Here is a 27786-nt window from a genome sequence, read left to right as displayed (position 1 = left end):
GCAACCAATGGAAAAGAGCTTCTGTATCCGTCAAGCAGATCAATCAATGACTGGCATTCTGAAAGCGACTTTTGACCGGCAAGTAAATTAGCCCTTCACATTACATCCCACCTCTCGCAAGAAGCAAAACTGTGACAATTGGTTCCTCAGATTAGTATGACCCTTGTGAATGCTCCACTAAACTGCATATAAAACACAAAAGCACAATACCCGGTACTACAAGCCCAGTAGACACCCCCCCAGTGTACTACAGTAGTCCACCAACCTCCTAGCACCTCAAAAGGCCACCAGCCTCTCCCCAGAGTGTAATAGCTATAACTGCTCTCCCCCCCCCCACTTAAACTTATCCACCGACTATCACATGTGATCAGTCAGTTGAGTGATGTTCCCTGACTCGTCAGGAAGGTAGGTACAGTATTCGTGACTGACAAGAGCACAGGTGCCACCTTCCCTTGCGAACAGGTAATCTAAGGCCATCTTTGTGAGTTCACAAGACAGTAACATACTAGGAAAGACTATCATCCAAAACCTTTCTGCCTCTGATAGCCCTCCTACTATGCCAACCAGCATGGGCAGGGTGCTCGTCCAGGACACTGATATGGTGTAGGTACGGCATCACATACCCTAGATAGCAGCCGCTGTTCCATGGGAAGTCATGGGTAAGTCTGGGAGCTGCATACCCAGTAAGTGCCATTAGGGAGTGCCCACCTTCATTGCGCTATTTGACATAGTTGTCCCAGGATACTGCTCTTGCTCACACTGGCTGTGTCCCACTGATTGGTTGGACATGTGCTTACCATACCGCCTACACCAACATTCCATTCTTTTCCCTGTCGGCTAGGGAATCACTTCCGTAATCAGGGCCTTTTTGAAGAAATCGCACATAGGGAAATACCAGCCCTTAAAGCATTTACTCCACTGGCTGTTACTTCAGCTGAAGATCCTTAAGGCTGTTACCATATAATAGGGTGAGTTTGGCTGGAATGGACTGCCCTGTAAACACAAAATAACCCGCAGATGCTGGGGTCCCTACCCTGTCCTGGTTTCCCCCAAAATAGAATGCCAGAACTCTAGAAGCTGGACCATTTCCCCCAACGGTCTTTTTCCTTGTCATCGAAGGGGGTTGACGTTAATTGCATCCCTTCTGCGGTGTGGTTAGGAGTCCTCATACAAGTCCAGGAATGTGACACACATTGGTCCAGTTTGCATATTCATATGTCATCTGCAAGAATGTGTTATAGGACTTCCCACCACGAGTCAGTGTCATCACCACTGCCCCATCAGCATCCACCACTTTGCCATTCTATAATGTAGGGAGATACAAACTCACTCACTCCTGATTAGTAACTTGGTGTTTAGACATAAAACAGTCTTTGTTAACAAAATCAACAACTTTTAGGATTCAAAAATGCAAACACGAGGAAATCTTCAGATGCTGGAATGTCAAGCAACAGACATAAAAGTTGCTGGTGAACGCAGCAGGCCAGGCAGCATCTCTAGGAAGAGGTACAGTCGATGTTTCGGGCTGAGACCCTTCATCAGGACTAACTGAAGGAAGAGCTAGTAAGACTCACTTTACACCACACGCTGTCGGAGCAGTGCTGCCAGGATAATCAAGGACACGACCCACCCAGCCAACACACTTTTCGTCCCTCTTCCCTCCAGGAGAAGGCTCAGGACCTTGAAGACTCGTACGGCCAGATTTGGGAACAGCTTCTTTCCAACTGTGATAAGACTGCTGAATGGATCCTGACCCGGATCTGGGCCGTACCCTCCAAATATCCGGACCTGCCTCTCAGTTTTTTTGCACTACCTTACTTTCCGTTTTTCTATTTTCTATTTATGATTTATAATTTAAATTTTTAATATTTACTAATTTTTATTTTTAATATTTAATATTTGTAATCCAGGGAGTGGGAAGCGCAGAATCAAATATCGCTGTGATGATTGTACGTTCTAGTACCAATTGTTTGGCGACAATAAAGTGTAAAGTAAAGTAAAGTAATTCCCACAGTGAAAAACTACCACATTTTCCTAAGAACAGTGGGAAAAGAAGACTGCTGGGTTGGGACTCCAAATCAACACATTTACACAGCTACTTCAAGGCACACCCGTTTTAAAAGATAAGAGTTCCTGTAAATTCACTTCACCAAGTAGCAAAATATTTCAATTGGTCACCTCTTCTGTTGAAGCATTGGATTAATTTGAACACCCTTCTGGTACAGATTTAAGAAATATAACACTGACAGTGTGTGCGCGCGTGCGCACACACACACACACACACACACACACACACACTCACACTCAAGTAAACTCTTGTGTGGCTACACCTCACGCAACAGTCTTCAAACTCAAACCATTCACCGGGGGTGAGGTTTAAGGTGAATGATCCACTCCCTATGATAGTGGGGCGGAAGGTGCCACTCACCCTCAACCAAGGAACGTAGGGAATCCTGAACGGAATGCAAGGAGTCCAGCAGAAGACAGAGGGATACCTTATCAGGAGAGTGCTTGAAGAATGACCCTTCCCCCTTAATGCCCCCCTGATCTCTCTTCCCCTGGCAGTGCCGCCTCCACATTGCATATAGGGTGGGAGTGGGAACCCCATTTACCTGCTCCTTCAGGACTCCGGCTCTGAGCAATGTTTAAAACATTTCCTTACAGGTCATGCGGGATCTGCCACTACCCGTCTACTTGCCAAACTTCCATACTTGGCTTCACATACCACCTTCTACATATTCCAACCCTTCCAGCAGCCAAGTGGCTGCATTTACAGGGCATCCAGTTGCTGGTCCCATTAAAGACAGCACCATCCCTTTCAAGTGGGGAGCTGCGGCTGTCATAGGACATAGAAAACCTACAGCGCAATACAGGCCCTTCGGCCCACAATGCTGTGCCAAACATGTACTTACTTTAGAAATTATCTCGGGTTACCCATAGCCCTTATTTTTCTAAGCTCCATATACCTATCCAGGAGTCTCTTAAAAGACCCTATTGTATCCTGCTCCACCACCGTCACTGGCAGCCCATACCACACACTCACCACTCTGCATAAAAAAAACTCACCCCTGACATCTCCTCTGTACTTACTTCCACGCATCTTATAACTGTGTCCTCTCGTGTTAGCCATTCATGGCAGGGGTTAGTTTAGAATCTTCTGGCTGACTATCATTATCATTCTTTAAACCTATAATTGGAGTCCACTGGCTAAAGGCTCTGGTCCCTTCCTCTATTTGCTCTGCTCTGCCTGGAGTCTTAATACCTCTCAAGAAGGGAAGGCTACCCTGACTGCCACTACCACCACCCTTTCCCATAATGATGCATTATGCACATGGGAAGTGAGCACCTCAGGGAATAATTGATGGTGTGTTGGGATGACAGGTCCCCTAAGACACCCATCTATAAATTAGATAGGTTCATCTCAGTAATCCCTCTTCCCATAGCCTCAACAATCATGTGACCAGAGGCCGTACCTATCCCATAATCTTGCCAATTCCTTAGCAGAGAATTCCCTGATCTCTTTTTGTCATGAAGGGGTCCCTTTTACGACTCCCCACATGTTCCTGATCCTACTCCTCCTCTCCCTCCTGGGGGAAGAGGCTACGGGCTGATGCCTTCATGATGGGTATGGCACTGCGTGGTCACCGGCCTGGCGTGTATGGTTTTGGGTGTGTAGGGGAGAGAGCGATTATTTTAAGGGAGAATCATAGGACTCTGCCATCTCTTCCCCATACTCACCATCCAGCCAGACATCCACATCCCCTACGCACACATTGGGATCATCACCCCACCATATCAAGGCTCGGACCTTAACAGGATCCAGTTGACAGTTAGCCAGTCGAGCTGCTCTAATTGGTGTATCTTCATTAGCGGACAGGCTATCTCCATACTTTTGGCTTCTAGCTCTGTCAACCAGATGGCTTTCACCATGATGGCACTGCGCTGATGCAGCACCTCCAGCTCGTTCTTAAGACCTGTTATCTCTGGCTGCCTGTCTGTGCGATCATCTTGTGCTGGTAACTTATGATGGCTGCCAGCAGCCAGAAAGCATCTCACCAGTTCTGCTTCTTCTTGGGGAACCCTGCCTTCTTGGGTATGGACACGATATGGTGTCTGATTTTCACCCTGCGGGAGTCCAACTTGTCTGACCAGTCGACGGGCATCTCGTAGTCTGCCAGTAGGTTGATGCGACTCCCAAATCCACACTGTTGTTGATCCACCCTGGGACCTGGCACTGATCACACAGGGCGATCCCTCTCTTATATAGCCTTCCAAGTATATTAATCTTCCATTCAATCTCCAAACCCTGCTCACAGTGCCAAATGTTACAGGGAAGCAGGTTCATGGGTTTGGTAAGTGAGACATAAGATACTGATTATGAGTAAAAACATTAGCAATATCTTTACAGACAAATAGCAAAACATTTGACCAAACATCTACGTTGAACAAGTACTCATCTAAACCACCCTAAGTTTCAAAAATTATGACACTAACATCAAGTAACACTTGAAACTCATCAAGTAGTGCATTAAGTCTCCCCAAGTTACACAACTGCAAAACTAAACATATAACAAGCATACTTAATGCAAACACTAGGAAATCTGCAGATGCTGGAATTTCAAGCAACACACATAAAAGTTGCTGGTCAGCAGGCCAGGCAGCATTTCTAGGAAGAGGTACAGTGAACATTCGGGCCGAGACCCTTCGTCAGGACTAACTGAAAGAAGACGTAGTAAGAGATTTGAAAGTGGGAGGGGGAGGGGAAGATCCAAAATGATAGGAGAAGACAGGAGGGGGAGGGATGGAGCCAAGAGCTGGACAGACGATTGGCAAAAGGGATATGAGAGAATCATGGGACAGGAGGCCTAGGGAGAAAGAAAAGGGGGGGGGGGGCGGGGAAGCCTCTGTAACTTCTGCCACCTCCAATGGGATCCCACCACTAAGCACGTCTTTCCCTCCCCCCCTCCCCCCCGCTTTCCGCAGGGATCGCTCCCTAAGCGACTCCCTTGTCCATTCATCCCCCCCATCCCTCCCCACCGATCTCCCTCCTGGCACTTATCCTTGTAAGCGGAACAAGTGCTACACATGCCCTTACACTTCCTCTCTCACCACCATTCAGGGCCCCAGACAGTCCTTCCAGGTGAGGCGACACTTTACCCGTGAGTCAGCTGGGGTGATATACTGCATCCGGTGCTCCCGATGTGGCCTTCTATATATTGGCGAGACCCGATGCAGACTGGGAGATCGTTTCGCTGAACACCTATGCTCTGTCCGCCAGAGAAAGCAGGATCTCCCAGTGGCCACACATTTTAATTCCACGTCCCATTCCCTTTCTGATATGTCTATCCACGGCCTCCTCTACTGTAAAGATGAAGCCACACTCAGGTTGGAGGAACAACACCTTATATTCCGTCTGGGTAGCCTCCAACCTGATGGCATGAGCATTGACTTCTCAAACTTCTGCTAATGCCCCACCTCCCCCTCGTACCCCAGCCGTTATTTATTTATATACACACACTCTTTTTCTCTCTCTCCTTTTTCTCCCTCCATCGCTGTCACTGTACCCCTTGCCCATCCTCTGGGCTTTTCCCCCCCTCCCCCTTTTCTTTCTTCCTAGGCTTCCTGTCCCGTGATCCTCTCATAGCCCCTTTGCCAATCACCTGTCCAGCTCTCGGCTCCATCCCTCCCCCTCCTGTTTTCTCCTATCATTTTGGATCTCCCCCTCCCCCTCCCACTTTCAAATCGTTTACTAGCTCTTCTTTCAGTTAGTCCTGACGAAGGGTCTCGGCCTGAAACGTCGACTGTACCTCTTCCTAGAGATGCTGCCTGGCCTGCTACGTTCACCAGCAACTTTTATGTGTGTTACAAGCATACTTAGTTAAGTGTGTGCGTGGGCTCTCCTATATCTGCAGCATACTTTCTCAATGGTTCTTCAGCTCTGGTCATCACCTCAGTGTGAAGATGAGCCTGTGGAGTCAAAGGAATGATCCCAAGTCTCTCGCACGTGCTATTCTTGTAGCCCTGAGGCGCTTGGAACTGGAACCAGTGGCGTGGCACGTAAGGCAGCCAATAGAAAAGAGCTGCTGCATCCCTTGAACAGGCATGACAGAAGCAACTTTTGACTGGCAAGTAAATTAATCCTTCACATTACACCTCATTTTCCAAAACCAGATATAGTATGTTTTTCCGAGAGTTAGACTCTGCATATACAGTTTCAAAAGCCCCTCTTGGATGCCCTGAAGAAATCCTTGACCTGGCATTAGGGAGGCAGCCACCATACTGGAGTCTCATTTGTGGCTGCAGAAATGCATATTTGCACATCTTACTGTTGAGTCCCTATCATAACATTCTGTCTGACTTCGTCCTTCCTCTCTTTGCCTCAGTGCTGGGCACAGTGTCACTGACTCACCTAATGCTGCTGCCCCTTGAAAATATATTACATCCCCTCCCCCACCCAACTGTATTTACAGGGCTGTACTGAGAAAAATGGCTGCCCTCCCGTTATTTCTCTGGGTGGTTATCCATCTATCTCTGGCCTGCACCTGAGGTATGGCAATCTTACTAACCCGTTCGTCATGATGCTGAACTCTACTTCCGCCGGCTCCGTCTTCGAGCCTACTTCTTTGGCAAGGACTCTCTCATCCCAGCGATGACCCCTTCTCCCATCTTCAACCCTCCTCCTGTTAATGGACACCCTGCTCTGGTCTTCTGCCTGCCCTGGATCTCTTTATTGCTAACTGCCAACGAGACATCAACCGTCTCGACTTCACCGCATCTTGCTCCCATTCCAGCCTCACTCCTTCCGAACGCGCTGCTCTCCACTCCCTCTGCACCAATCCTAACCTTACTATAAAACCTGCCTATAAGTGGGGTGCTGTTGTAGTCTGGCGTACTGACCGCTACCTTGCTGAGGCACAGCGGCAACTTGCAGATACCTCCTCTTATTTACCCTTCGATCGTGACCCCACTAAGGAGCACCAGGCTGTTGTTTCCCATACCATCACCAACTTTATCTGCTCAGGGGATCTCCCATCCGCTGCTATCAACCTTGTAGTTCCCACACCCCGCACTTCCTGTTTCTGCCTCCTACCCAAGATCCACAAACCTGCCTGTCCAGGTAGACCCATTGTCTCAGCTTGCTCCTGCCCCACCAAACTCGTTCCTGCATACCTCGACACTGTTTTATCCCCCCTTGTTCAATCCCTTCCTACCTATGTTCGTGACACTTTTCACGCTTTGAAATTTTTGGATGATTTTAAGTTCCCTGGCCCCCACCGCTTTATTTTCACCATGGATGTCAAGTCCTTATATACTTCCATTCCCCACCAGGAAGGTCTCAAAGCTCTCCACTTCTTTTTGGATTCTAGACCTAACCAGTTCCCCTCTACCACCACTCTGCTCTGTCTAGCGGAATTAGTCCTTACTCTTACTAATTTCTCCTTTGGCTCCTCCCACTTCCTCCAAACTAAAGGTGTAGCCGTGGGCACCCATATGGGTCCCAGCTATGCATGCCTTTTTGTTGGCTTTGTGGAACAATCCATGTTCCAAACCTATTCTGGTATCTGTCCCCCACTTTTCCTTGGCTACATTGACGACTGCATTGGCGCTGCTTCCTGCATGCATGCTGAGCTCGTGGGCTTCATTAACTTTGCCACCAACTTTCACCCTGCCCTGAAGTTTACCTGGTCCATTTCCAACACCTCCCTCCCTTTTCTAGATCTTTCTGTCTCTGTCTTTGGAGACAGCTTATCTACTGATGTCTACTATAAGCCTACGGACTCTCACAGCTATCTGGACTATTCCTTTTCTCACCCTGCCTCTCGCTAAAATGCCATCCCCTTCTCGCAATTCCTCCGTCTCTGCTGCATCTGCTCTCTGGATGAGGCTTTTCATTCCAGGACGAAGGAGATGTCCTCCTTTTTTAAAGAAAGGGGCTTCCCTTCCTCCACCATCAACTCTGCTCTCAAATGCTTCTCTCCCATTTCACGCACATCTGCTCTCACCCCATCCTCCTGCCCCCCCACTAGGAATAGGGTTCCCTTGGTCCTCACCTACCACCCCACCAGCCTCCGGGTCCAACATATAATTCTCCGTAACTTCCACCACCTCCAACAGGATCCCACCACTAAGCACCTCTTTCCTCCCCCCCCCCCCCGCTTTCCGCAGAGATTGCTCCCTACACGACTCCCTTGTCCATTCGTCCCCCCCATCTTTCCCCACCGATCTCCCTGCCGGCACTTATCTGTGTAAGCGGAAGAAGTGCTACACATGCCCTTACACTTCCTCCCTTACCACCATTCAGGGCCCCAAACAGTCCTTCCAGGTGAGGCAACACTTCACTTGTGAGTCGACTGGGGTGATATACTGCGTCCGGTGCTCCCGATGTGGCCTTTTATATATTGGCAAGACCCAGCGCAGACTGGGAGACTGTTTCGCTGAACACCCATGCTGTGTCAGCCAGAGAAAGCAGGATCTCCCAGTGGCCACACATCTTTTCTTTTTCAATCTTTTTATTAATTTCAAAATATAGAAACAAAACATAGCAATAATACAGATAATATGAGATGTATTGTTACATTTAAAAAAAGAGTAATTGCAAAACCAAATAGTGGAAATTACCAAAACTCCCATACATGTAGAACTGATCACGGATAATATAAAGCAAAAAAAAAGGAAAAAGACAAAAAAAAGAAAAAAAACCCATCCCCAAAAAGAAAAAAAAACAACTAAACTAAACTAAAAGACTTGGGCAAAACTAACAACTTAAAAATGGAAAAGAAGAAAACCTCAGCGTCGACGCCTCCATTCCCCTCCAACAACAGTACAGAGAAATAAAACCAGTTTGGAAATGATCAAATTACATCAAATGAAAATGCTGAATAAATGGCCTCCAAATTTTTTCAAACTTAATAGAAGGGTCATAAACTGCACTTCTAATTTTCTCCAAATTCAGACACACCATAGTTTGTGAAAACCAATGAAATACTGTAGGTGGGTTGATCTCTTTCCAATTCAACAAGATGGACCTGCTAGCTATTAAAGTAAGAAATGCAATCATCCTTCGTGATGAAGAGGTTAAATTATTTGAGTCTATCATTGGTAGTCCAAAGATAGCAGTAATTGGATGAGGTTGTAAGTCTATATTTAGGACCGTTGAAATAATATCAAAAATATCTTTCCAATATTTCTCCAACAAGGGACATGACCAAAACATGTGAGTTAAAGAAGCAATCTCAGACTGGCATCTGTCACATATTGGATTAATATAAGAGTAATAACGAGATAGTTTATCTTTGGACATATGAGCCCTGTGAACTACTTTAAACTGTATCAACCTATGCTTAGCACATACAGAGGATGAATTCACCAACTGAAGAATTTTTTCCCATTTTTCAGTCGGTATATTAATCTCAAGTTCTCTTTCCCAGTCAGCTTTAATTTTATTAGAGGCATCAGGACATAAATTCATAATTATATTATATACAATTGCTATTACACCTTTCTGAGAAAGATTTAAGTCTAAGATTTTTTCCAAAGTGTCCATTGGATATGGGTGTGGAAAATTAGGAGAGACAGTAATTAAAAAGTTTCTAATCTGTAAATATCTAAAAAAGTGAGATCTGGGTAAGTTATATTTATTAGAGAGTTGATCAAAAGACATAAAACAGTTATCCAAGAATAAATCGCGAAAACATATTATACCTTTGGTTTTCCAATCAAAGTAAGCTTGATCCATCATGGAAGGTTGAAAAAGAAAATTTGATATAATGGGACTTGCTAGAATGAATTGATTAAACCCAAAAAATCTTCGGAATTGAAACCATATACGTAAAGTATGTTTAACTATTGGGTTATTCATTTGTTTATATGATTTAAAAGAAGTAAAAGGAAGTAAAGTTCCTAAAACCGAACCCAAGGAAAACCCTTGTAATGAATTAGATTCAAGATTTACCCAATGAGGGTTTAAAGATGCGTCCAAATCTTGTAGCCAAAATTTTAAATATTGAATATTAATTGCCCAATAATAGAATCTAAAATTTGGGAGGGCAAGTCCCCCCTCCTTCTTGGATTTCTGTAAATATCTTTTACCTAACCTAGGATTTTTATTCTGCCAAATATATGAGGAAATCTTTGAATCTAAGTTATCAAAAAAAGATTTTGGGATAAAAATTGGAACCAATTTAAATATATACAAAAATTTAGGCAAAATGATCATCTTAATAGCATTAATCCGACCAATCAGAGACAAAGAGATTGGGGACCATTTGGTAAATAAAAGTTTAATCTGATCAATTAAAGGTAAAAAATTAGCTTTAAATAAATCTTTATATATTTTGGTAATTGTTATCCCTAAGTATATAAATGAATCAGTAACCAATTTAAATGGTAAACGTCCATAAATAGGTACATGCTTATTTAAAGGGAATAATTCACTCTTACTAAGATTCAATTTATAACCAGAAAAGTTACTAAATTGAGCTAACAGATCTAAGATAGCAGGAATTGACTTCTCCGGGTTAGAGATATATAACAACAAATCATCTGCATATAATGATAGTTTATGTATTTCATTTCCACGGGTAATACCAACAATATTTGGCAAGTCACGGATAGCAATTGCTAAAAGTTCAAGAGCAATATTAAATAGTAAAGGACTAAGAGGGCAACCTTGCCTAGTACTGCGAAAAAGACGAAAAAAAGGAGATCTATAATTATTTGTACAAACCGAGGCTACCGGGGAGTAATATAACAATTTAATCCAAGATATAAATGTCAAATTAAAATTAAATTTCTCAAGAACATTAAATAAATAAGGCCATTCAACTCTGTCAAAGGCTTTCTCAGCATCTAATGAGATAATACATTCCGGGGTAGTAAGTGAGGGGGTATAAACAATATTCATTAACCTCCTAATATTAAAAGATGAATAGCGATTTTTAATAAATCCGGTTTGATCCATGGAAATAATTTGAGGTAACACCTTCTCCAGTCTAGTAGCTAGAATTTTTGAAAACATTTTTGAATCTACATTCAGAAGAGATATCGGTCTGTAGGATGCACAATCTGTAGGATCTTTATTCTTTTTAAGAATTAAGGAAATAGAGGCTTCATAAAACGATTGTGGTAATTTACCTAAACTAATTGCTTCCTTAAATATTCTAGACAACTTAGAAGAAAGAATAGAGGAAAAAAATTTTTAAAATTCCACTGTAAACCCATCGGGACCGGATGCTTTACCGGAATTTAATGATGAGATTGCAGTTATTATTTCTTTCTCTGAAATGGAAGTTTCTAATGATAGGCAATCTTCGGGAGATAGTTTCAGAAAACTCAATTTACTTAAAAAATCATGCATGAAATTAGAATCATGAGGAAAATCAGAATGATATAAAGAGGTATAAAATTCTTGAAAGGTTTGGTTTATCCCAACATGATCAACTGTGAAAGTATCATCCTGTTTGCGGATCTTAGTAATTTGACGTTTAACCGAATCAAATTTCAATTGGTTAGCCAGTAATTTACCCGATTTATCACTATGAATATAAAAATCACTTCTAGTTCTCATTAATTGATCTTCGATCAAGGATGTTAATAATAAGCTATGTTCCAATTGGAGTTCAACTCTGTGTTTGTACAGCTCCTTGCTAGGAGAAATAGCATATTTTTTATCAACTTCTTTAATTTTATCAACCAGTAGAAGTATTTCATTGTTAATACGTCTTTTCAAACCGGCCAAATAGGAAATAATCTGACCACGGATATAAGCTTTAAAGGCGTCCCAAACAGTTCTGTTGGAAACTTCATCCGTAGTATTAGTTGAAAAGAAGAAATCAATCTGCTCCTTTATAAATTTGACAAAGTCCTGATCTTGAAGCAAAATAGGGTTAAATCGCCATTGTCTGGTAGTACAAAAGGTATCCATTAACTTGATGGAAAGTTTCAATGGAGCATGATCTGAAATAGCAATAATGTCATAATTACAATCAACTACATATGGAATCAAACGAGAGTCAATCAGGAAATAATCAATTTGGGAAAAAGAACAGTGAACATGTGAAAAAAAGGAGAATTCCTTATCATTTGGATGTAGAAATCTCCAAATTTCTGAAATCCCAGCATCCAACATAAAAGAGTTGATAATAGTAGCCGACTTATTCGGTAAAGCCGGACTACTTGTGGATCTGTCCAACATGGGATTCAAACATAAATTAAAATCACCGCCCATTATCAACATATACTCGTTTAAATTAGGAAGGGAAGTAAGTAAATGTTTAAAGAATTCAGGATAATCCACATTCGGAGCGTAAACATTAACCATAGCGACTTAATTCCATGTCTCATTTCCATTCTGATATGTCTATCCACGGCCTCCTCTACTGTCAAGATGAAGCCACACTCAGGTTGGAGGAACAACACCTTATATTCCGTCTGGGTAGCCTCCAACCTGATGGCATGAACATTGACTTCTTTAACTTCCGTTAATGCCCCTCCTTCCCCTCGTACCCCATCTGTTATTTATTTATTTTATATATATATTCTTTTTCTCTCTCTCTCCTTTTTCTCCCTCTGTCCCTCTCACTATACTCTGTGCCCATCCTCTGGGTTCCCCCCCTACCTTTCCCTTCTCTCTGGGCCTCCTGTCCCATGATCCTCTCATATCCCCTTTGCCAATCACCTGTCCAGCTCTTGGCTCCATCCCTCCCCCTCCTGTCTTCTCCTACCATTTTGGATCTCCCCTTCCCCCTCCCACTTTCAAATCCCTTACTAGCTCTTCTTTCAGTTAGTCCTGATGAAGGGTCTCGGCCAGAAACGTCGACTGTACCTCTTCCGAGAGATGCTGCGTGGCCTGCTGCGTTCACCAGCAACTTTTATATGTGTTGCTTGAAATTCCAGCATCTGCAGATTTCCTCGTGTTTGAGGTTACCTGATTCTCCACATTCTGCAGGAGGAGTATTCCACTGCTCTGACTGCTATATTGTCTACACTATCAAATGTCACACAGTTTTTCACCACTTTTGCTTTGTCCTATAGTCTTCTCTGATTAGCAGCTCTAATGGCTATCTCTGTTTGTTCATGTTAATTAAAATGTTTTCACTTGCATATTGCTCAGAGAAAAAGATAGATAATGCAAGCAGATTTCCTATGGTTATGGTCAGAACAGTGTTTTCTTAATCCTGTTTCAATAAAGACGATTTAGGTCCAAGTTGTTTTAAGTAGAGAGCTTTGACTCAAAATAATTCATTTTGCACTTTTGTGGAATATTCAGCTTACGATCAGTAATTCTATTCTAACTCTTCCATGGAATTCAAATTTCAGGCTGAAATTTCATATATATGGTTATCATAGATAGTGCAAATTAGAAATAATGTTGTTGCATCAGCAGGTGGAAGCCATGCTACTTCTTTGACAAATTCTGCTTTGTCATTGTCCATCTGACTTACGGGCTAGGTACTGTTCTTAGCTTTTGTCTGTCTTGGCCTTGTATGTTAAATTCTTGGCTGGTTTTCTCTGTTTTCTTTTACTTTAGTATGTACCTGTAGGTGTCTTACAGCTGTAACTCTTATCTGTTCTCTGTTGAACTCTGTAAACTGCTTTTAGACTCACAAACAGAGAAACAATTTAGTCTTGCTCTTCACCTGATGAAGAGTGGGCTGGGATGTCAAATGTTATCGTACATTTAAACTAATAGATGATGAAACAATCTTGCACACCAAACAACCAATTAAAAATTAGTGCTTGCAGAAACTCTTCAAAGTTATCAGCCATTGTTGGTTAATGTTATCTTTTCACATCAGGCTTATGGCGCTGGGAAGTCAGTAATGAAACAAATTTTCATTTTCAGCTCGTATTTCAAACTCACCTTGTGAAGTTTTGATAGAAAATCTGGGTTTCCAGTTGTAGTAATGTCATGTGAAAGGAAGATAGATACCCATTCCACTCACAAGGCACCTCACTGCAGATATAAATTGGTAGGGAATTAAAACCACAATGCCCTTTCCCTTCCCAGTGACTCGAGCAATGAATGGATAGTGATTGGGTACAATTCCCCATGCTAATCTTCACTCTTATAGTTCAGTGGTGTCATTTCTGGCCTCAGCACCCAGCTTAGATCTCTTAATTGGCAATCGCCTCTGATCTGGGCCGACATTTACGTGCTCGGCGGCACCTAATTAATTAGCTTATTTATTTTGGCTTTTTTCTTAAAGATGTGTTGGGTGCGTCCCGGCTACTGCTGCATTCTCTGCGGCAAGGTATCGGTCTGCGGCCCGGAGGTTGCGGTGGTGGGACACTGGGGTGTCATCTCATCGTCGTCTGTTTCTATCAGGGCAGGCAGGTCATCTTCTTCTATGTCTGCCTACCTCAGTGTCGAAGGTCGGGTTTGGTCGTCTGCTGTGGCTGATATGGAAGGCTTGAAAAACGACAGTATGCTTGACTGCTTAGCCTCGTGCATTTTTCTATCATACAGTTCTTTGTAAGCACTCAAATCATCCTGCAAATATGCCCTAAAGTTACTTTTACCCTCTCAAAATTAAAGTCCTACTTTTCTGCAATCATTGCAGTGAAAATCTCACGCAGTTGCTTCACGTTCAGTTCCTGGACGACTTCACTTTTGGTCCATTCGCTACTGCATTCGGTTTTGATTGTCATCCTTTCATCTTCCAAATGCATCAGCTCCACAAGCCAAATTCACTTTGTCCTTACTTCGTTCACCACAATCGAGGTGCTTAATTATGTCTAGTTTTACACTAAGTGTAACACCCTTACGAGCTCTTTTAGCCTTTTCCGATACCTTAGAACTCATCTTGCTAACGGCTGCTCACAGGCACGTGTTTAAGCAATGCCGGCTAGAATGCAGTTCCGGGGGAGGAGCTTGGCTGCTCGGGACACGTGCTGCTTTTTTCGCGTGCTGCCTTTTTTCATAACAGTGAAAACACCTTCTGTTAGTGAAAACAGGTAACTAATGTAGGTCTTTCGTAACAGCGAAGTGTCGTAAAGCGAACGTTCGAAAGCGGGGGACACCTGTACAGTTGGGACAACCTCTGTAATAGATTTTCCTTCGAGGCCTGCATATCATTTATAGCTCCTTCTCACCCAGATAGAGCATCTCAGCCTCACTAACTATGCAAAGGTCAGCTTTCAGATGTCCATTATGGAACTCCCTTCATTCTATCACTGCTGGTTGTCAAGTGTCCTCTTATGGATCAGTTAGTTTTCTCCATTTAAATACTGGTAAGAGTATTCAGAATTGTGCCTCTTGAAATTTACTTTGAACTTTGAACCCTTAGCCTCCAGTTCACACTCCATCCAAACCTCTCACTGGGGAAGATGCTATCTCCTCCTTTTGCTTCCATAATAAGGACCACACCATCCCCACAAGTCTTACCCTGTCCTCATCATCTTAATGTTCAGCTTTTCTCCTCCCCTCTTCTCTCATTTCCTCGCCTTCACTCTAAGCAAGTTCAGGCTTCTAAACGAGTCAGCCAGCCTAATTTCTGTCATCTCTTATTATCCACACCCCAATTCTTCAGCCACTTTCAAATTTTTAAAATTTCCATATTTCTATCATTGTTCTGTCTCTTTCCTATATTTATTTCTCATCACTTCATCTTAAACACAGCTATTAATGATATTATGTACATTGATGCTCACCAACCACTCCCCAGTTCTGTCTCCATCTTCAATTATCTTTGCTCCATAGTCTGTCATTTTCTCTCAAAGCTTGCCATTTATCCAGATCTCTTATCATCATTACAACCCAGCTTCAGGTCATCTCTCCTGACTCCCTTATCGCTTGTTTGCTGGCTGTCCTACTTGTGATATTTTACTTAAGGCAAGTTCTAGCTGCAGTTGTCCATTAAAGAAGCAGGTTATTTAACCCTGCGTGTTGGCCTGTGTCTGTTCAATATTCCTGCTGTGTTCAATGCACTATTTTTAACAAGTTTTACTGATTTTACATCCAGATAAAAGAGGATGTGTTTTGCTGGAAAATGAAATCTCACCCACATTTCAGTAGATGATGGGGATGGGCTTCAGTTTATCTTTTTAAAAAAAAAAATCCCTAAACCTACGCCCTGGAAGTGCATCACAGTGGATTGCATGGCAGCACAGTCCCCAGCTTTGGTGCCTCTCAACTCCAGTAGCCCTCCAGTACTGTCTGTATGGAGTTAGCTTTGTTCTCCCTGTGATTGCGTTTGTTTCTTCATTCTGCTGGGTGAAAGGTTAATTGTCCACTCTTAGTCAGGAACAGTGTTAAGATTCACATCTTCACAGAAAACATAACAGAAGTGTAGATTCAGCTCACCTTACAGACTTGTTTCACCCACCACCACCATTCAAAGAAATGTTGTTAAGGCTGGGTTATTTAAACTTTCAGAATAAGATTAACAGTTCTTTTTTAGGTAAGTCATAAACATGAGAAATTCTGCAGATCCTGGAAATCCAAAGCAACACACACAAAATGCTGGAGGAACTCAGCAGGTCAGGCAGCATCTATGGAAATGAATGAACAGTAGACGTTTCATTCAGGGCTGGAAGGGAAGGGGGGCGATGGCAGTATAAAAAATGTGGGGGGAGGGGAAAGAGGATAGCTCGTAGGTGATGGGTGAAGCTAGGTGGGTGGGAAAGGTAAGGGGCTGGAGAGAAGTGTGGAATGGGAAGGAGGAGGAGATCCAGCGGGAGGTGATAGACAGGTGAGATGAGGTAAGAGGCAGAGGGGGGGGGGGTAGAAGAAAGGGGAGGGGGAGAGAAAAACAGTTTTTAACCAGAAGGAGAAATCGATATTCATGCCATCAGGTTGGAGGCTACCTGGATGGAACATAAGGTGTTGCTCCTCTACCCTGAGGGTGGCCTCATCATAAGAGGAGGCCATGGACCAACACGTTAGAATGGGAATGGGAATTTGAATTAAAATGTTTGGCCTCTGGGAAGTTCCACTTTTGGCGGATGGAGTGGAGGTGCTCGATGAAGCGATTCCCCCAATTCATGACAGGTCTCACCAATGTAGAAGAGGCCATATTGGGAGCACCGGACACAATAGACGACCCCAGCAGATTTGCAGGTAAAGTGTTGCCTCACCTGGGAGGACTATTTGGGAGCTTGAATGGAGGTGAGGGAGGGGTGAATGGGCGGGTGTAGCTCTTTGGCCACTTGCAGGGATAAGAGCTGGGAATGATATCCCATGGGTAAGGATGAAAGAACAAGGGAATCATGGTATCATAGCGATCCTTGTGGAAAGTGGCGGGGCGTGTTAGGTAAAGATATGTTTGCTGGTTCGATCCCTTTGGAGATGGTGGATATTGCGGAGGGTGGTGTGTTGGATGTGGAGCCTCATGGGGTGGTAGGTAAGGACAAGGGGAGCTCTATCACTGTTAAGGCGGCGGAAAGATGGGGTGAGCGCGGATGTCCAGGAACTAGAGGAAATGCAAGTCTGGGCAGCATCAATGATGGAGGCAGGGAAACCCCGATTCTTTGAAGGAGGACATCTCTGATATCCTGATAAAGAAAACCTCATCCTGGGAACAGAAGGAACTGAGAAAAAGGAAGAGCATCTTTACAGGAGGGAGTAGGAAGAGGTATAGTTCAGATAATGGTAGGTTTATGTTGGTTAACAGTTTGTCTCTGGGAATGAAGACAGGAGCAATCGAGAAAGGAAAGGGAAGTGCTGGAAATGGACCAAGTGAATTTAAGGGCAGGGTGGAAGTTAGAGGCAAAGTTGATGAAACTGATGAGCTCAGCGTGGGTGCATGAAGCAGGTAAGCTTTTTGAAGGATTTGGAGTCACAGTGAAACATGATCTGTCTGATTTGTTTAGTTGGTTGGAAGAGCTGAATTGCCAAGTGGTGGTGAATTACACTTTGTTCATGGAGACACAGGAGACTGCAGATGCTGGAATCTGGAACAGAGAGTATAAAGAGCTCAGCTCTGACTTCAGTTTTTTGTGGTATAATGATAAACGACATTTTATCTTTCATTTCTTGATATTCCCCACTTCAGTGTTTTCTCAGGGATAGTATATATTTTAAATTTTAGCAAATCTTGTTTGTCACTTTTGTCTCATCTTCAGTGTTATTTCCCTCAAGAAGTTATAGATTTAAAAACTAACACATCGACCACCCCATTTTGAAATGCACAAGAGGTTGCATTTTACATAAAATTTCAGACTGCTGTTCAGAATAGATATGATTAATGATGTTAGCTAGCCCGTTGGGTGTTAATATCCATACAATTAATCACATTGTAACAGAAGGTATGTCACAGTCATGTAAAATCCAAAAAACAAACATCACCAAATAAAGCATAGTAAATAACATTTTTAGTGCTTAGATTGAGTCATTAAAATGGGTTGTAGAATTTATTTTTTTGTGGGAGGCCTAAAGCCATAAAAATTAGCATTTTTCTTTGGATTTAAACCATCAAAAATTGGACTGGACAGTCAGATTACTTTTCTAAAAAAAAGCTGCAAAAAGCTTTAATTAACCACTGTTCCATTTGCCTCAGGATATGTAGAGATGAGTTACTGTAGGATGGTGAAGCATTCCAATGATCGCATGTTGTACTTCCTGCATACGTACTAAATGAAGAATTTTATGCTGATTTCTGTTTAAGTAACTTGAGGTGTAGCTGAAAACCTGTTTAACATGGCAAGCAGTGGCTATTTGGAGTTTCATATGTAAAATATTGCACAGTCACAGTTAAAAGTCTTTGCCTTATTTTTTAAGAAAAATTCTTTAATATTAGTGATCATAGTATGGGCAAAACCTTGCAACAAAATTACTGATTCCCTCAGGCAGCCTATGTTGGTTTATTCAACCATGTACAGATGAGAAATTATTTAAATAAGGTCTAAGCATTTGTTTGGGTTGGATCAAAAATAATAATCATTTAACACATGCAACTGGTGCTATTTAAAAACTGTTTGCTCTAAACATGGTGTAGCATCTAACAGCCACACAAGAACACACAACTGATGCTAGTTAGAAACTATGGCTACAGTCTCCTGTCCTGATTAAGTGGCATAGTACCCCAAGTAACCTTTTTGGATCAGTAATAGGGATTCTTTCTGGTTGCTCACATTCCTGGTTTAACGATTCTTCTTTGGCTTTTTAACCTAAGCTTTTAACTTTTTTATCTAATTACTTATATTCTATAGGATTTGCTTTCTTCCGTCTCCTTTCTTATTACTGATCCAAAAAGGTTACATCAACAAATCAAGAATATCACTGGTAAAAAGCTCCTCTGTTCTTCAGGTAGATGTTTGAAAGCAAAGGACGGTACCATTATCATGGAAAAAGATATGAACAGATGGACTGAGTATATTCAGGAATTGTTTGAAGATGATCGAGGCGAAAAACCAGAAATTAAGAAAAACATTGAAGGTCCAAGTATTTTAAAATCTGAAGTTCGTAATGCAGTAAATAAGATGAAGAAAGGAAAGGCAGCAGGTCCTGATGAATTAGTAATACAACAAATTATCGCCCTTGAAGATTATGGAATTGAAAAACTTACTGATTTAATCAATGACATTTATGAGACTGGAATAATACCAGAAGAGATGAAAAAATCAATATTTATCACTCTTCCTAAGAAACCTGGAGCAATAGATTGTGAATTACATAGGACCATAAGTTTAATGAGTCATATCACCAAGATACTTCTAAGAATTTTGATGACAAGAGCTGAAAGTAAGATACAAGCTGAAATAGGTAAAGAACAATGTGGTTTTGTGAAAGACAAAGGTACAAGAAACGCAATATTGATGTTAAGGATACTATCAGAACGAGCTATTCAAGTGCAAAAAGGTTTGTTTGTTTTATTGACTATACAAAAGCATTTGATAAAGTGAAACACAATAAGTTATTTGAAATATTACAGGAAACTCTAGATCTAGATTCGAAAGACCTCCGCCTAATCAGAAATCTGTACTGGGAACAAACTGCCGCTGTAAGAATAGATGGAGAAGTGAGTCAGTTTACGAAAACCAAGAGAGGTGTTAGACAAGGGTGTGTTTTCTTCCCTGATTTGTTTAATGTGTATAGTGAAGCACTATTACAAAAAATGAGACATCATGGGAATCAAAGTTGGTGGTGAAAACATCAATAATTTCAGATATGCGGATGACACTGTGTTAATTGCAGGTACGGAGGAAGAACTACATAACTACAGAATTGATATAGTTGTTGAAGAAAGTGCAAAAATGGGTCTGTTTATCAATTGCAAAAAGACAATGTATGGTGATAGACAAAAAGATGGAGAATCCAATCTGCAAGCTGAGAATAAACAGGGAAGACATAAAATAAGTACAGAACTTTTGCTACTTAGGAAGCTGGGTGACATCAGATGGCAGGTGCAACATGGACATCAAAAGAAGGATAGGGATGGCAAGAGACACCTTTACAAGAATGAAGAGTAGACTGACCAACACTAAACTTGGCATGACAACCCGTCTCAGTGTACTGAATTGTTACGTTTATCCAGTCATGTTATATGGCTCAGAATGTTGGACAATATCTAGTAACATGAGGAAACGAATTGAAGCAGCAGCAATGTGGTTTTTGAGGAGGATGCAAAGAATATTATGGATGAAACGAATATCTAACAAGGATGTCATGAACAGAGCAAGCGCAAGAAGAGAAATAATGTATGAGATCATGAAAGGGCAATATAACTTCATTGGACATGTGATTAGGAAAGAGGAGTTAGAATGCACGGTAATTATGGGAAAGATTGAAAGGAAGAAAGCAGGTGGAAGGCAAAGAGAAATGATGATGGAGGTAGCAGCCAGAGGACTGGAAATGAATACCAATGAATTGATCCACTTGACCCAAAACAGGAGTGTGTGGGCCATGGCAGTCAAAGCTCAAACTGGGCATGGCACCTGATGATGATGACGATGATGATGATGATGATGATGAGTATCCCAAGTAAATAAAGGGAACTCCAGCTATTTTCTCAATTAGTTTTCCTCCTATAATAGTTGTTCCAAATAAGCGGCTGCCCCAATTAACCAATGGCCCAGTTCACCAGAATCATTTGCCTTCATTGTCACTTAATTTATTTTGGGATGAGATGTTTTGGTTGGAACCACCTAAGTGAAAGCAAAAGCAATATTCTGCAGATGCTGGATTTCTGAAATTATAATCAATAGTGTTGGAATGGCACCGTACACCCGCCATCTTTTTACAATTTAGCATGTTGAGATTGATTTCAGTTTGTTCCATATTGTCTTCATTTTGGAGAATTTGTTGAGTTTGATTTCATTAAAATGAATGGGAACATTATCTCAGCAGTAGAAAATCATGGCCTATATTATGTAGTAAAATAATTGTGAGATTTGCAGTGCTCATTATTATCAAAGTGCAAATCAAACACTAGTTCAGGAGCAGTTAAATATGGTAATTAGATTTGTTCTGCAAATGACCCTGGTGCTCCCCAAGCTTTGGAATGGCATCTTGCAGCAGCACTTAGATAATATACTGTCTACCCACGAATGAGTATGTTTTCTTGTGTAAGTGTATTTTTAGTGACATGCTAAATCATAATAATTGCCACGAGTTATCTCAAGCACTGCGAATTAAATTTTACACTGCTTGGTTCTAAAGGTCTTATTTATTGTTAGGGATCTTTTACAAATATTAGTATCCGGTTTCTTTTGCCTTTTACATCAAGTCTGCATATTGAATCTTTTTATCCTTCCTCATTATACTTTTTCACGTGATTTGACTTTGAAAGCATCAGAATACTTTTTTCAGGTTCAGGTCTGGTATTAATTAGTTTGTAATCTGATGGGTTATGATATAGATGTGGACCTGTTCACATAGGTCCTGATTCCTTGCAGCATCTACTGTTCCAAAATGTCTTTCTTGGAGTGGTAAATGCTACAGTAAAAGCCCGTAGAAATATTATGATGAAGGGTCTCGGCCCAAAACATTGACTGTACTCTTTTCCATAGATGCATTTTGTGTGTGTTGCTTGGATTTCCAGCATCTGCAGATTTTCTCTTGTTTGTGATAGAAATATTATGGTTAGGTACTGGTGTAGTTAATGGTTGATATCAGAATATTTGGATGACCATAGTGTTTGGAAAATATCCTTCATTTACCTTCTAAATATGTTTGATGTTAACTCCATTTGTTGCATTTCTTAAATATTTTTCAGTTGTTTCAAAATATTTTGTTTGAAAAATACTCTGTCACAGGATGAATAAATTGTAATGTGTGTGACTTAACTCTTGATTTAAGTTGAATAAAGGATCAATAAAAGTAGAAGAAATAAAGGCTTTTTCTGTGCTTTGGTATTTACTATAAAAGTAGTCTGCAGTTATTTTGAGATTGTTAAATCTCTGGGCTGTTAGGTGCAGAAAATCCACCATATTGACAGACACTTGGAAAAATTGCCATTCTTCCTGAAAAAGTGATGGTTCACTGAGAATAGATTGTTGGTATTGGTTAGAGTAGTATCCTGGTGACCATGACTACTATTCTACTGGTTTGAACTGGGTAAAGGATATCAGTTAATGAACAGCATTTGAAATGGAGGATAAAGGTACAAATTGGAAATAATATGGAGTGCAATAGAATAATCCTTCACAATTATTTTTACTATGGAACATGAATAGATATTTATGCATGTTTTATTGATTACTACTTCTAATTTCATTTTTCATGCAGCATGGTGGTTGTTCAAATAGCACTTTTAAGAAAAGATGGTCACTAAAAACAATTCATTAGCTTATTTTGACAATGAACAATTTGTAAGCATTGTGTTGCAAGTTCTCTGAACCAAAGAACTTGTGTTATTCACCTGACCTATCCTTTGTGATAGATAGTTTAAAACAGTGGGTTAGATCTTGCTGGCCCAGTAGGTGGGTGCTCCCAACTAACTGGAATTGCTGTCCACCTGCACGATCTGGATGTAAGAGGTTAATTCAGTTGGCCTGTTTCACCCTGTCATTCAGCTGCACAGCTTAAGTGATGGATGATATAGTAAGAACATGCTGTCCGTACGAAGGTCTTGGGAGCCTTTGGCAATCTGCTAAAAGTTGTGAGTGATTTTAAATAGTTAATGTCTGACATTCACTGATGTTGCTAACATTGAAGTACAATATATGTTTTAAAATAATTACCAAACTATCCATAAGTAATTAATGCATTTAAAGCAAAAAATCAAATAATTAAGATGCAACTTGTTTTCTTCTTTGCCTCGCAAACAACAGGAATTCTGCAGATGCTGGAAATTCAAGCAACGCACATAAAAGTTGCTGGTGAACGCAACAGGCCAAGCAGCATCTCTAGGAAGAGGTGCAGTCGACGTTTCGGGCCGAGACCCTTCGTCAGGATTAACTGAAAGACGAAGGGTCTCAGCCCGAAATGTCAACTGTACCTCTTCCTAGAGATGCTGCCTGGCCTGCTGCGTTCACCAGCAACTTTTATGTGTGGTACTGTCCATACAGATCATTTCATTACATAGGTGCATTAGGTAATACAAGATAAAGCAATCATAGAATGCCAGAATAAGGTGTTATAGTTGCAGAGAAAGTGCAGTGCAGGCAGACAATAAGATGCAAGGCCATAACCAGGTAGATTGCGAGGTCAAAACTATATTGTACAATGGGGACTGCCAGTTCGTAGCCTTATAGTAGTAAGATAGAATCTGTCCTTCAGCCTGGTGGTACATACTTTCAGGATTTTGTAACTTCTTCCCGATGGGAGGGGTGCAAAGAGTGAATGTCTGAATAGATGGAGTTTATGATTATATTAGCTGCTTAGAGGCAGTGAGAAGTTTAGATAGAGTCCATGGAGGGGAGACTGGTTTCCGTAATAAGCTGAGCTGCATCCACAACTCTCTGTAGTCTCTTGTGGTCAAAGGTAGAACAGTTGCCATTCCAAGTTGTGATGCATCTAGATAGAATGCTTTCTATGATGCATTAATAAAAATTGGTGAGGGTCAAAAGAGTACATGCCAAATTTCTTTAGCCTTCTGAGAAAGTAGAGTAAACTTATGGGTTTGGCCTTGAAATTTGGCATTATACACTAGGCTTTTTTCATTTGGAACTGCATGTGTGGATCTTAGAACAGTTTTAAATGGCGGCACCCCAGTGATTGCATTTGGAATGATCAATGTTAGTCAATGAGATCAGGCCCAATGCATTCCATTGATAACCATGTTCAAACTTTTACATGGAAACTGTCAGGATAAACTTTCATTTGGCTTAGAGAAAGGGGTTAGGAGTATTTTAACTATGGCAATCTTTGTAGAAATAGTAGAAAATGTTTGATGACAGAATGCTCGAGGCTGGATGTATTAATGGGAGGGTAATTAATTAAGAACATGATTACAGGAAATTCCATGGAGAAAAGTAGTACAAAATTAAATTTAGGGTTGAAGTCACTAAGGATGAGGAATCACTTAGTGCAGAAACAAATTTTGGAACCAATACATTTTCAAAGTATTTTAGAGGAGGGTAGCTAATGACAATATTGAATGTAGAAACCTGGTTGAAGATGTAATGTTCAATAGAAAAATATATATACAAGGAGCAAACCTACTCAATGCTACAACAATGTTAATAATTTGACTCCATTTGCTTAAAAAGCAGTAGTTTTAATTATTGAGCCAGGAGCCATTGTAATGAACAGGATAGCACCAGGAGAGCAGTAAAAATGACTGTATTCATTAAGGGTTGGGGACTTCGAACAGTGTCAGAAATAGATGTGTAGAAGATCAGTACAAAGGATTGGAGGCAAAGAAGGGAGGATAAAGAAAGCGAAAGTTTCACTAATTGCTAGTAATAGTCATTGGCATTACTATTCAGTGTTGGGACAACAGAGTGAAGAAGAAATTTTCGGTTTAACTGACGGGTCCATGACTGGGGAAATATGGCTTAATTGTAAGAATACTTGAAATGTAACTTAAAAATCAAAAAGCTACAGATGTTGGAAATCTGAAATTAAAAATATAAAACACTAGAAGCTCTCAATTTGTCAGTTTCAGGGCTGAAACTGAAAAAGGGTGAAAACAAATTAGTTTTTAATAACAGAGAAGATGGTGGAGGGATGGTAGAACAAAGGGAGTACCTCTGATAGGGTGAGACCAAATTGGTTAATGTATCTTTGTCTGTGTAATGTATTGCTAACAACGAGGCTCCACGATATGCCTTGCAGGCCTGACTACACTAATATAAAAAGAAGTGGAGCCAAAATGATGGGAAGGAGTAATGACCATTTTTAATGACCAAGTTTTCTCAAGTTGGAGAACTTAATATCGAGTCCAGAAAGGTGAAACTTTCCCAGACGGAAAATGGGATGTTGTCATTCAAGCTTGTTTTGGGGTCTTATTCTAGCACTGCAAGAGGTTATAGGTTAAAGTGGGATTGCAGAGGTGAATTGAAGTGTGCGAATTGAAGTGGCAGGGAACTGAAAGCCCAGTGTGTTTGGCTTCTCTAATGTAGAATAAATTGTACAAATGTGTCCGCTATATCTTTATATATCAAATGAATGAACACTAGTGTTACTGTCAAAATAGATTATTAATTAACATATTGTGTCCTGCATCAATTTTTCCATGTGCCTTTTTGAGAACATAAAATATTTTGAATGCATTCAAAGAAAATTAACACATCACCTCCATCTAGTGGTCAATCACACAAAAACCTATAAACTAGAAACAGATTCGAAACTGTTAACTATTCTGTGTTTTCCTAGAGTGCTCTGTGGATAGTGTTCTGTAGTATGTTCTGTATGATTCCAATTTGCAGGATGGTAGTACTGTGTAAAAAAAAAAAAAAAAAAAAAAAAAAAAAGTATTTTGTATTACATATCAAGATATTGTCCCAGTACAGTTCATTGCTTAATTACAATGGGATCTTGGAAAATGCTTATCTAATTTTGAGGTATGATGATTTGTATTTACAAGTTATTTTCTTACCCATTATAACTATTTGAACTCTGTAACTTCAGTTAATTATATGCTAGTTGTTTATTTGCTTGGTGATGAAAGATTATCATACATGTTATGAACTTGTCTGAGAAACATTACTGCAAAACAATGATGTCTGAATTTAAAGTCCTCCTTTCAGTCAGCAATTCCACAGCAAACTTATTGTTATATTTTACTGCTAATTTATAACTATCAACAGTAGTTCCTTATTTGTATAGTGATATCAACAAAGTTAGGTGTCAAGAGATACCATGCAAAATATTTACACATAAAATTTAAGTATAAGGTGCTATTAGGATAGGTACAATGTAAAATTTATATGCCTTGATAAAGGAGAGAGAAATTTGGGGACTGAATTCTGTAGTTTAGAGGCTAAGCGGTTATTTACTTATTTATTGAGCTACAGCGTGGGGTAAGTTCTTCCAGCCCTTCAAGCCACATGCCCAGCGATTCCCCCAATTTAATCCTAACTTAATCAGGGACAATTTAAAATGGTACATCTTTGGACTGTGGGGGGAAACCAGAGCACCCGGAGGAAACCCACACAGTCACATGGAGAACGTACAAACTCCTTTCAGGCTGCAGCAGAAATGGTGAGCTATTTAAGTCTGGGATTGGCATTGGTTAGTTATTGTCACATGTACCAAGCTACAGTAAAAAGCTTGTCTTACATACAGTTTATACAGATCATGTCATTACACAGTGCATTGAGCCAGAATAAGGTGAAGTAATAACAATGAAAAATTGAATGTAAAAGCTATGAATAAAGTGTAGTGCTGGTAAACAATAAAGAGCGAGATCATCCTGAGGTAGTTTGTGAGGCTGAGCTTCAATCTTATTGAACAAGAGGACCTTTCAAAAGTCTGATAACAGTGGGATTGACACTGTCCTGGTAGTACATGCGTTCATACTTTTATATCTTTTGCCTGATAACAAGAGGCGAGAAGGGAGAATGTTGGGTTGGATGGGGTCTTCGATTATGCTTGCTTTACTGCAAGGAGTATAGATAGAATCCATCAAGGTTGCCAGCTACCTCAACAGATCTCAAGAGTTCTAGGTTTAAACGCAATAAGAAGTAGGAAAGCAACGAAAGGAATTGAAATTAAAGATAAGAATTTTAAAACTGAGATATTGCTTATTTAGAGTCAGAAGCCAAGGTATATAGATCAGGAAATAGTGCTGGTGTGGGGAAAACAAATAAGGAACTCTGAATTTGATGTGAGTTGGAATATGGGCACCGGTCGTCAGTCTAAGCTTATTGTTTGTGACTTTACTGAAGATCTTTACAATGTAGTTTTATAGACTTACTTGCCCAAAAGAGAGCGAAAAAAGATTTTATCAGAGATGGGTTTTTCTTAAGGTGCAGTTCTTTGTAAATGATTCTGAAGGATCTTTGAATGAAGTTGTGGAGGTAGGTTTCTTGAATACACTTTCGACTGGGAATTGAGACATAATGTAAATGGCCAAGCATATGTCTGAAAATACTTTTGTTTTAAAGGTACAAACTCTTCCTCTACTAGCTGATGTAAAATATCTGCATTTGTTTGTCAAGTTAAACATTCAATGTGAACATGATACAACATGTACTGTAGCTGTTTGCTTATTTGACATGAAAGAAACATCAACAAATTAAAAGCCTTGCTGTTGAGGAATGAAATTGAGATGTTGTTTTCATTGGATGGGATTTTAATTCTTTAATTTACTGTTAAGAAAAGTGTTAATTTCCTTCTTAATTTATAGAGGAAGGAAGATAATTGAGAAAATGGAGATGCTATCTTAAATTTTAAAAACTGTTGAATAGCTAAAACAGCTGTTTAGATCAACATATCTATAATTTAGAACATTTATTTTG

At 40.7% G+C, this 27786-nt stretch overlaps 1 protein-coding gene across 9 annotated transcripts in view; it reads left to right on the top strand.

Moving 5' to 3' along the window:
• Nucleotides 1-27786, top strand: part of invs (inversin) — a 276292-nt gene that overhangs the window by 36433 nt on the left and 212073 nt on the right. The window lies entirely within an intron of this gene.

This window comes from Mobula birostris, chromosome 3, assembly GCF_030028105.1.
Source record: "Mobula birostris isolate sMobBir1 chromosome 3, sMobBir1.hap1, whole genome shotgun sequence".
Classification (NCBI taxonomy): Eukaryota; Metazoa; Chordata; class Chondrichthyes; order Myliobatiformes; family Myliobatidae; genus Mobula; species Mobula birostris.
This window is presented reverse-complemented; position numbering and strand designations above follow the sequence as displayed.